The 12563-nt window shown below is 29.7% G+C and overlaps 1 protein-coding gene and 1 long non-coding RNA gene across 14 annotated transcripts in view; both read left to right on the top strand.

Annotated features, from left to right (window-relative positions):
- The window catches only part of LOC122519827 (forkhead box protein P1-like), a 267674-nt gene that overhangs the window by 43040 nt on the left and 212071 nt on the right, over positions 1-12563 (top strand). The window lies entirely within an intron of this gene.
- Positions 9863-11132, top strand: LOC122519829. The gene is made up of 2 exons (XR_006304375.1): positions 9863-10146; positions 10895-11132. It is a non-coding gene; the product is annotated as an uncharacterized LOC122519829 (long non-coding RNA).

Genomic DNA, 12563 nt, shown 5'->3' on the forward strand with positions numbered 1-12563 from the left:
TTTCTCTTTCTCTTTCTGATTTATGTTTCTTTCTTTCTTTCTCTTTATGTTTCTTTCTTCGTCTATCTCATTGGAAGCAACGCGTGGGAAGAAAGCCGACGCCACGCTGATAATACACGCTGATATTTTTCTTTCTTTCTTTCTTTTATTTTCTTGTTTGCTTTTTTCTTTTCATTTTTTGTTGTTGTTTCTCTTCTTCTCCACCCCTTCACCAATCCACAATACATACTTATATATACTTATATACATACTTACATAGCTCGTCATTCTCTTCTAATCGTTCCTCTCAATCTTTCTTCTTCGAGAACAGTACTTTGTCGTTGTTTTCATCTTCGTCTTCGTCTTCGTCTTCGTCTTCTTCTTCGTCTTCTTCTTCTTCTTCTTATTCTTCTTCTTATTCTTATTCTTATTCTTATTCTTCGATTTGATTCGATTCGATTCGATTCGATTCGAGACGCGGTGAAAGTTAGTTCGAAGAACGATGATAACGATAACGTCGATTCATTCGACGATCTCGAAATCAGGACGCTCGTATATACGTATTTCATGTTTATGTGTGTGTGTGTGTGTGTGTGTGTGTGTCTAAAAGAAGCACGTGCGTGCCATGTGACGAGTAACGAAGAAAACCAGTATCGATTTGTTACTGAACTGAGATCGTTATTAACATTTTCTATTACATTCTATTTAATCAAATTTTCATTCTAATACCAACAAATACTTCGTTACAAATGATTTTAATTATTTTTTAACATATATACTCGATTTTTATTTTGCATACATTTTGATTCATATTTTTGTTTGATATTTAATCGAATATTCTTTTTCTTTTCATTTATTTATTTACAATCCTTAATATTAGTAGCATTATAAGTTTATTCGTTATTCGAATTTAAAAAAAGTAAGCATTTTTCGTAATAATTTTCAACACTGATGCTAATTTCTCATTTCAGTTTTAACTAGACAGGATCAAAGTCGATTATTTTTTTCACTACGAAATATTAAAATATTTTAAACTTGTTAATTAGTTTAGCTATAAAAAGAAGAACAAAAAACGAACTCCTACATTTTGTACATAAAAATTCTAATTAAAAAATAAGATTGACATCGTGATGATAAAAAATTTACTACGATTAAATATTAAAAAAAAAAAAAATAATCGACATACATCTTTCTATTATACTTTTCTTTTAATATTAATAGAATTCATGTTCACATAAATAAACACACAAACACACACACACACACACACACATATATATACATGAATATAAACGTAACAGTCAATTAGACTTATCGTAAGAAGGAAGAAAGAAGGTTAGCAATCAACGAGATCGAACGATTTAACGACTCGTATTTAATCCAGTGTTATATTCTTTCGAGATCAACTTTTGCGCCTTCGACCGGCCATTCTCTCTCACACACAGATGCACATAGGGATATGCACAACAAACACAAACACACTGAAAGACGACATTTGCTTCTATTTACATGAGCGTACGCAAGGTATGCGTCGAGATAAAGAAATGCATGGATATAAAATTTATACCATACACATTTACATATATTATAAACATAAGTATAAACATGCACATATACAAATATACATGCATATGTGGAAGGTACTTTACCAAGAGAGCGATACTTTCACCGAGATGGGGAGATTATTACAGCGCTTTATCCACTGTGCGTGCGTTTATATTATTCTAGTGGAGTGGGAGAAGTCGGGGGTGGTAAAGGGGAAAGAGGAAAAAAAAGGGACGGCACGCAAGAGTAGCATTATCGTTGAGAAATTAAAATTCTCTCTCTCGTATATATATATATATATGTCTTCATATACGAAAAAGTTCGATAAAGAGAACGATTTGCGATTTTTTATGATCCTAAATGTACGTAATACTTTTTTTTCTTTTTTTCTTATTTTTCTTTTTTCTTTTTAGTTTAAATCCGATTCCTTTGTCTTTTATTTTATTGATTATTATTGAGACAAGATGTCGAATTTTCATCGTTAGAAACTTTAATCCTTTGCTGTAGTACTCTCACGATTCATTTCCCTCTCGTTTATCATATTACTTATGAACGCTCTTTACAGTCGTTGATAAAACATAATTGCATTCTATCTTTTCTCAGTCCAAAAAGTAATTGTCTTTTCCGAGAAGACAGTATGTTAATGATACATACATATATATATTTATATGTACAATATATATATATATATGTACAGAGTGTTTCAAAAGTTAATAGACTATTTAAAAATAAAATAACGTTTTTACATATTAGAAATTCATATTTATTCTTTTATAAACAATAAATATATTTCTTAAAAGTCATTTTTAAATAATTCTTGTTGATTGTATTGTTCAAATGGTCATCATTTTGTTCTTGACAATAGAGGGGCTCTTTGATAAAATATACTTGATCACTTCTCGTAATGATATAGTATTTTTTGGGACACTCTGCATATGCATATGATAGGTGGAATCGTAAAACATCGCGAAAGTGGTTAATTTCTCTGATTATGAGATTGTAATCATAATTATCGTTTTATCTACAATTTATAATTGTTTTAGAATAAAATTATCGAGTACCTATTTATATTCTTTTTCTTTTCTTTTTTTCTTACTTTTATCATCTGTCACGAATTTTTGATACGTTCATAAATTTTTTATTTCTCCAATATTCTTTATAATAATAATAATAAATTAATTAATAATTAGTTAATTGCAGAGACTATAAATTTGATACGAAGATATTTAGTAGACAAAACGATTGAAACAAATTTGTTAAATATTGAAAATCGATAATATATTTCTTGAGCTATAGTTTAAGATGAAAGTATAAAAATTGTTGCATTTATTTATTGCCTTGGGTGGGGGGGAGGGGGGGGAGTAAATACTTGTTCTTGTCTCATTATTTTGTCTTTTTCCTTTATTTTGTCGTACGTCTTCCGTGTCTAAAAATGACAACTTAAGAAGAGAAAAAGAGATATAAAGAGAGGGTCCAAGCTCTTTAGGCCTTTACTCGCGAAATAAAGAATATTAAAGAGCGTTTAAAGGTAAAAGCTAGTAAACAGTCGGTTATTTATAGATTACTCTCTCTCTCTCTCCCTCTTTCTCTTTTTTCTCTTTCTCTCTCACTTTGTCTTTACATGAGCTATGCAGGGTGAAACGAATAACAGAAAAAAACTGTGAATATTTTTGTATTAACTTATGTTCAAACTATTTTTTATTTATTAATTTTTTTAATTTTTAATTAGGACAGATGCAAAATTTTTTGTAGAAATATTATATATTTAGAAATTTGTAATTGGCTAGTGGAAATAGTAACATTTTTATTGAATTCCATTAATCGTCATCAATCTTCAATCCCAATACGAACTAATTGATTATTTCTAATAATTTTAATTTTTGTTTTGTTATCATAAATAGAAATAATTTCGTTTCATATCGTGTATTTACAATTATGTAAATGTTTAGTGAAAAGATTTACAAATTTTTAATAATAATCAAAATTCATTGATCAAGATCATTCAGTTACCTTAGAAAATTTTGATTGATGAATTGAATTATCAAAGACAATAAGTAATATAGAACTTGTATATGTATATTGTATGTATTTTTCTTTGACACGCTTCCTCGTTCATAATTCATAAGCTGATGTCACTTGGTTGTTTTGTGAACGATCCCAGAATACATTTGTAGGCGTGCGTTCGACAAATAGACATACGAGCGTTTTATTACCGTACGGAATTCGGCAAGATACTCTTTCGTTAAAAGAATAAGAAACATCTAAACGAATGACGTAGATCATTGAAAGAATGGAATGTGAATAAGAAATAAAAAAAAGAAAGATAAAAATAAATATAAAAATATATGTATATATAATTATCATATTGACTGATAAATAAATTGTGTCATAACTTTTTAACGTCGAACAAACGTTTAAATTTATTACTGTGAATATTTATTACATTGAATCTGTCTTATTAACATTGATAATTGATATCTGCAACAAAGATAATCAATCACCCGTACTGTTCTATGATAATCAACATAGTAATTATAATAACAATAATGATAATACGTGTAACAAGTGAAGTGATTGAATCAAGTTATGCAGAAAGCTAACAACCTTTTTTGATGATTTAAAATTAAGTAAATTTAATTTTGAAGAATGTAATTTCCAAAAAAGGTAGCTTTGTTTCCATATTGTGTTTATTTTAATTTTGATTAGTGCTTATTTAAACAATGATTGATACAATTAATTTGATAAAAATTGAAATAATAAGATATATAATATAATTTGCATAAAATTTTATAATCTAAAAATAGTCTTATGGGTGCATACAATTTTTGTCGTATAATAATCACATGCTTATAAAAACAGTACTGTGTCTAATTAACATTTTATCATTTTAAAGATTGATAGGCTAACAACTTGCTCGAAGTTTTGATTCAAATATGATTCACGTAAACTACAATTAAATTATACAAAATAATTAAATATTATTAAATAAAGAGCTTTAAATTAATACAAAATATAAGAATGGCATAAACAGGCGTTAGTAGCAGCATCGGAGCAAACAACTGATAGATAGAAATGAAATATACATACATATATAAATATAATATTATTATTATTATATATATATGTAAACATAAATAGAAAGAGAGAGCATGGCGTTCAAAGATTTCATTGAACCGCCACCGATAATAGGACTCTCCTCGGTCCACTACGTAGATATGCGAGAGAAGTGAGGAAACGCGAAGGGGGTGGTTGAGTGGAAGAGAAAGAGAGAGAGAGAGAGAGAGAAAGAGAAAGAAAGAAAGAAAGAGTAAACGGTGACGTGCCAAGCGGCTTCGTATTATCAAAAGAAACTATTGTGGACTGTTTTTAACAATGCATTGTTATTAAAGTGTGTGTCTCAGCACGTCGACAGTCACGGACATCTCGCGGCATCGTACTGGTTGATTAGTGTGACCCGTCGTTGTCCTTCGTACTTCGATTTTATTTTTCTTTATTTATTATAATTGAGAAAAAAACACATAATTTATTATTCGCAATATTTTTCTAATCGTAAGTGAAAGTTTTAAATGTTTCTACAAATCGAACCCCTCAAAGTGTTTAATTTGTGATCATCGGTTTTTTTTCAGATATATGATGATTATGAAAAAAATTATAGTGATCTAGTTTTGTGTCAGTCGAGATTCGGTGAACAGGATTTTGTGTTTTTGTTTTTAAATAAGTGACGATGATAATTCAATTATAGTGATTTAGTTTTGAGTGAGTCAATATTCGATTAACAGGAGTTTGTATTTTTTTTTTGTTAGATGAGTGGTGACGAAAATTCAATTATAGTGATTTAATTTTGAACGAGTCAACATTCACTTAATAAGATTTTTCTAAAGGATTTTAAGGAATTCAAATTTAACTTGGTACGTAAATAATTAAATTTCTTTTTTTTTTTTTTACCGTTACTTCGGCATTAAAAAATAGTTTGAGTTGGTGTAACATAGTTTCGTCGTATGATTGTTACTTTTAAAAATGGTTGAGTAGAATATTGAATTCTTGAAATTTTTTCCGTTGTTCTTTAGTTTTGTCTTACCAATTACCATGTATGTATGTCGTCGCTTGATTTATGTACAATTTCCAACAATTTTACGACGTACTTGGTATAAGTGACAGGTGCAATGATTCGTTGTAGAAACGACGCAATTACAAGGACGTTCATGCGACACCCGCATACTACGTGTGTCATCGATTAGTAACTTTGACAATCACCAAGTATAATAAGAGTTGAAATGATACTGAAGTTGTAACCAAATCATTTAAATAATAAATTATACTGATTATTAATATTAATATTTATTCATCAATCAATTCTGTTCACATTTGTACATTCAAAACAATTACAATAAATATTATATTTAAAAATATAATTTAAATACGCGCGTAAAATACGATTATTGTTTCATTGATTTTTGAATAAAAAATACAGAAAAAACATATTTGAATTGTATATGAAATATTTAACAAATAGTTGTATAACGTAAATAGTCACGGAATAAAGTCATAAAGTATAGGAAGTGTAGTTAAATTCGATAAAATATTAAATGAAAGGAAACTGATAGAAAGGAACATTTAGACCGGAAAAAATGATTTCTGGTTTTTAGAGTTTCGTGTATTACGTGAGATCGTTTCTTTTTTTTTTCATTTTATTATTATTTATAAATAATTTACTAAAAAAAGAAACCTTAACCATTAGATAAAAAGTTGAGAAAAGAAAACGAAAGTGAGGCAGCATGGTTCGACGTTGCTAAGCTTTGAACTCGAGTATCTTTCTCTCTATCTCTCTTTCCCTCTCTTTCTTTTTTCGTTTGATCTCTTTTTCTCCGCGTGTTTTGCATGCGCACGCGTGATTGTAAATGCATATAAGAGGTATATTTAAATTACTGGCGCAAAATTGTGCATGCGACGACGTTCGATGTGTTCTTTCAAGTATTTCTTTTTTTCCTTCCTTTTTTTTTTCTTTTCGTTCGTTCTCCGTCCGTTTTAAAGTAGAACAAAATAAAAGATAAAATGAGAGAAAGAAAAAGTGAGAAAGGGAAAGAATGAGAGAGAGGATTATGTTTTCCACAAGAGTTTCGTAATACCCTTCTTGAATAGAGTCACTCAGTATAATGATTTCTTATTTACCTTTTTCTATACACGCATATTTCTATACTTAAATACTGGTTACTTTTGTCTGTGAACCCGTTCGAATGATTTCAGATTTATTGCCTAGTCTAATTATCAACTTTGTATAGTCATTCAAAGACGAAAGTTTAAATAGAAAATTGTATATCTTAGTTAGTTTCATTGTAACGAACGCGAGAATGAAGATCAGTAATACATACAATATTGTGATACAAGGGAAAATAAAATAATACAAAAATAAAGAGAGAAAAGAAAAAAGAAACGTAGACCAATCAGTATAATAAATAAGTATTATTTTTTTCATAAAGGTTGGGAAAAGATAAAAAAAGGTGCACGCTTTATTTTTTTTATATTTAACAAATTTGCACAATTATTTTTCGTATATTCAAATTTATGTTGAAATTAAAAAAATAAACATTTATTATTACAACAATATTTTAACAATTACAACAATGTAATAAAATAAAATACATCCATTGTAATACCTTCTTGTATTACAAAAATGAGTATTTCTATAAATTTGATTATTAACAAATTAGTAAATATTTAAAAAAAAAAAATAACAATGTTTTAATTGAAATCCTAATAACTAGAAAATAAATATTCCTCTCCGTTGGTATCATGAGATTTTCATCGAATTCGTTCAAATTGTGTATGCACCCTTTGCGCACCTGTGTAATTTTTCTCTTTTACTTTATTTTCTTTTTTCCTGTTTACATCAGAGAGTATATAAAATAGATATGTGAAATAGAGTTACATCGCACACCCTTTTCCGTTATCATTTTTGATGTATTGATCGGTCAAATGTTACTATCAGATATACGTGTACACTTACACGTGTAAATACGTACTACGTGTACACGTACATACATACATAGATATCCCAAGAGTGATATATTCTCTAACACACATATTCGACGTAGTCAGACGACTAGTCGCTCGCGTATAACGAATATCGAATACTGGATTTATATTATTAGCTCGGTTAAATTAGTTTTTTCTCGCCTAGGATATCTGACGTTTGGTGGTCGATAAAAAACAATTCTTTTTATTCCTTTTTTTTATCTTTTTTTTTTTAATATTTTGGTATCAAAAGCCCTTGAGATTCTTTGTAAATTAGATCATTTGTATTCCTCGTTACAGAATACGTGATTTTCCACGCGTAACCTTTTTCTTCTTTTTTTTCATGTTTGACCAAAATGTCCAAGTATGTTTCTCCTTCCTCTTCCCTCACCAATTCTCTAACTTTTTCACGTAAAAATATCAGGAATGCTCATATATTATCTAAAAACATATCAAATTCGTAATTTAGATTAAAAAATACGCTTAATCATCTATGTAACTCAATTTTGTTATCGAGTTTGAATTCAAAATAATGTTTCAAACAAATATTTCTAGTTGTTTTTTTTTTTTTTCACATAGAATATTTTCGTATCATCACAATTGTTAATTCGTATCTAAAAAGAAATAAAATTGAAAAAATGCTATATTATTCATTTATGATCAGATAAGTTTGGCCTGAACAAAATTTTATTTTAAATCGTATTTTCCAAATAAACTTTTCTAACGCTATACGCGGGTAGATTTAAAAAGTTACGAACTTAATATAAAAAGAATTTTTTTCCGGTCAAATTCACTTTTATTTTTTCAATAAAAGTTGTTTTTTATTATTGTGGCTCAAAACTTGTCAATCCCCCCCCCTGTATTTTGATGCACATGGCAAATATTGTAATAAATTATTGTTAAACTATAATAAAAATATAAATTATGCTTAAAAAAATAATAAAATATTTCTTATGTGAATAATTATGTGAAATAATAAAAAAAAATTAAAAACTTATGTATACACATATTCATATTTTTGTATTTAATTACGCGATTTTAAAAGTACAAAATGTTACAGAAGGTTTAAAGTCGACGATAGTCGCGATACGAACAATAGCGGCATACCAACAAGTTTCGTAATTTCTTAATAACATAAGAATATCTATGTATGTACGCATACGCACATATATATATACGTTTATACATTTATTTGTAGAATAATCATACGAAAGAAACATCGTCACGTCGCAGTTATTATACCTAGACGGATTTATCTCCTAGACAATGGCGTTGATGGGACGATTGTTTTCAACGTTATAGCTTTGAACAATATTCAACGCGGTAATTCAACGTGGTGTCTTATGTTTCCATTAGATTTCGAAACATTTAACATCGTTCAAACGATAAAATATACAATATGTTTTAATATCAAATTAAACACGTAAGATATAAATGATTATTCACATTATTTTTACAATTAATAGTAATCTTGTATTACCATTAAGTTTTTAAGATCAGATATTAATTTTTTTTTATTAAAAAAACGATTCAGTTATTCCATACGTAAAAATTATTAATTTCTTGTTTTCGTTTGTATGCATATTAAGAATCTTGAAAAGATACTAAATATTTGTATATTACGTCAAAGAATTGTCAACGATAAGATCTACTTATTTCGACGACAGTTTTACCGACACGAAGACGGAATCTAAGGAAACACGTATTTATCTACATGCACACGAACTCACACAATATACCGTACGTCAAGGTTACACTTGGGACAGCAACGCATAGATTTTGGAACAATAGAAATAATGCGGTTTAATTCAGTTTTCTTCATTCTCGGAATCGGTTCGATGCATTTACTAATCATTAAAGTATCACTCACACACAATAAGGTTTCTAATTTTACTAATTAATCGTAACATAAAAGATTATTAATATTATTTTTATAATTTTATAAGGAAAAAATATAATTTCTATGTAGAATAAGATAAAACGATTATATCTAGCGTAAAGTTGATTTGAAAATAGAACCAAAAAAATAAAAAAATAAAAAAAAAGAAGAAGAAGGAAAATTTAAATAGAAAATTGTAAAAATCTCAGTGGGACGAATTTCTACTCCTCCTCCTCCTCCTCCTCTTCCTTCCCCCTCTGACCCCTACTGTTCTCGGTGACAATCGTAGTAACCGTCGCGAGTATAATTGATTAATTGAACTGCCGTTAGTCGTTTGCAGATTTAACCAAGTCATGCAATTACCTGAAAGGAGGATTTCCTGTTTAGGTCACGGGGTATCAAGTGGGTGGTAGTAGAATACGTTCTATACGCGTTAGAACGTTTCTGTCGTATTATGCATGCTCCGCCCAGTGCGATTGAGATTTAGATTTAGAACCGCGAACGCGCGCGTTACACTCTGCTCGTAGAAACGAGACGCGCGAACTCTCTATTACCGGCTATTGCTTCGGTAATAGAAGAAGAACGAGTATGAACTAGACAAGAGAGAGGGGGGGAGGGAGAGGGAGAGAAAGAGGACAACGTTATACGAGTCGCATGTACATCTCTTCCGTTCGTACGAGGGAAAATGTTTCGTTGACGAAAAACTTTTGTGTCCACGATGAACGTAACAGGTGTCCCAATTTTACTCAAACTCTACGTTTCCGAATACTTTTTTCTTTTTTCTTTTTTTTTTCGACTAAACCAGTACTTATTCTTTGTCGTTTATTTTTTCTATCAATCTTACTTTTAGTTTTATTTTAATATTCGTAGATGTATTAAATAAATTTTATAAGGTATTTACCATTTTAAGTACATATGGCGTGGTAATGATAATTGAATGCAGAATTAAGAAAATATATATAATATATAATATATAGGGCATTCCACGTCAAATCGATCACTTTTGACCCCTACCCCTTTCGATTTGGTTGAAACTTTTTTATCATTTCCTACTCCATTGAAAACCTCTCTGAGAATTTTTTCAAATTTTTTACTCAACTCAAAAAAAGTTATGAATTTAGAAAAAAATCGCTTTTTTCTTTCAAATAGCCATAACTTTGTCAAAAATTGATTTATCGAGACATTTTGTTTTTTAAATTTTTTGTTTTTAAATGTACTTTCTGGAAAAAGATAAAAACAAATATTTGAAATCAAATTCTCTAAGAAATTTCGTTTTTTTGGGAAAAAACCTCAAATCTTTCAAACTCTAGTATTTTTTATTTTTTTTCTATTTTTTTCTTTTAAACTTTAGTTCATTTTGAATTTAATTCAGAGCTTTGCCTGATTGGCCGACGTTTCTTTCTATTTTTTTTCCTAATTTAAAATTCTTTTTTTATTTTTTCGCAATTTAATTGGTTTTTTTTTTTGTTTATTTTCAAGAGAGTTCGTCGCGACTCTGTAAAAAGAAGATGCCAAGCGTGTGTAGAAATGGAAGGTGGACACGTGGAAAATCTTCTGTAAATACCGAAAATTCAATATTAAGGCAATTATGATAGTAACAAACAGAAATGTTTATATCTCAGAAATGGTTGACATTTCGACCTATGTTTACTAAAGCATTTTTACTCAGTACAATGTATCTTATATACTATATAAATATTAAATGATCTTTTTAACACCTTGTATATTTATAATTATTTTAGTTTATAAATTAAATTAATTTTTTTTCTTACATAAATTCGACATATCGTACACAATTGTATTGGAAATTATAAATTAATATTTGATGCATTCTTTTATCATATTTTATTGTTTAGAAATATTTTAATAGAATAAAAATGAAACCAATTATATCCGTAATTTCTTAAGACGATAGGAGGCATGAAAATTTCCTTAGGGTTCTTCAAAGTAATATATTACAATAGGTGACCAGAGTAACCTGGCACGGCGTATTGTAAGATTACGTAAATCATGTTAAGGAGCATCTTGCCTAGAAGGAATCCCATATATTACTCGGGACTTAATATGGCCGTACGTGCGTGTATCCCTCGACACGGTGGTGCTCTTGCTCTCCTTAAAGACGACGCGATATCAACCCTTCCTCTCTTTCCTTCATCCCCCCACCCTTCACGAAAGCTCGCTTATTTCCGCTTTATGTCCGTCATATACTCCTGTCTTCTTACTCCGAATTTAGAACTCTCTACTAATGTAAGCTGGAAATAATACTCGAGAAATTCGTGACGATGAAAGAATGTTTGCGCGACGTTCTGGGAGAAAAAAAAATAATTACATTCTTTTTACGATATTTTCAATTAGGAATAAAATAATATCGACGTTAATCGATTAGCAAACCATCTTGATGTTAACTAAGGTACATACGATAAAAGAAAAAATATTGTCGCGTGTCGAGTAATATTAAACGTATTAAAAGCGGGCAATAGTTATCCATCATCCCTTTAAAATATCTAATAAGCATGCCCGACTCAACGCGAAGGGATTATTCGATTGAAATATCGATGAATGAACTCGACGAGCATCCGGTCTATTTATTGAAAGTTTTCGAGTTAATATATATATATTTGAATGAATCAAAAGAATGGTACTGGAGGAGAAAAATGAAAAAAAAAGAAACATAAAGAGAGAGAGAGAGAGAGAGAGAGAGAGAAAGTGAGAGTCACTGAGAGGAACACTGAGGAGGAGAATCTGCAGGAAAGGGTTAAAGGAAGGGCGTGTAACTCTCCGTTATCTCGCCATGCTTCCGACAGAGGTGGAAAACTAAGGGGGTGTGCTGAGGGTTGCAGGGAGGATAGAAAGAAAGACAGGGAGAGAGAAAGAGAGTGAGATGGAGGACCGGTAGCGGTACAGAGTCAAAAGAGGTCCGTTTTCATGATTTTCCCGGGCTAATTGTTATGCATGGCGCGCATCCCGGCCGTTTAGCCTTTAACTCCTAAACCCTTTCTGCTTTTCTCTCTTTCTCTCTATTTCTATCTTTCTTTATTTCTTTCTTTTTATCTATGTATCTCTCTCTCTCTCTCTCTCTCTCTCTCTCTCTCTCTCTCTCTCTCTTTTACGTTCACGTACGTGCATTACACTTTCCTACGTATATTCT

Source organism: Polistes fuscatus, unplaced genomic scaffold (assembly GCF_010416935.1).
Source record: "Polistes fuscatus isolate 324 unplaced genomic scaffold, CU_Pfus_HIC Scaffold3, whole genome shotgun sequence".
NCBI lineage: Eukaryota > Metazoa > Arthropoda > Insecta > Hymenoptera > Vespidae > Polistes > Polistes fuscatus.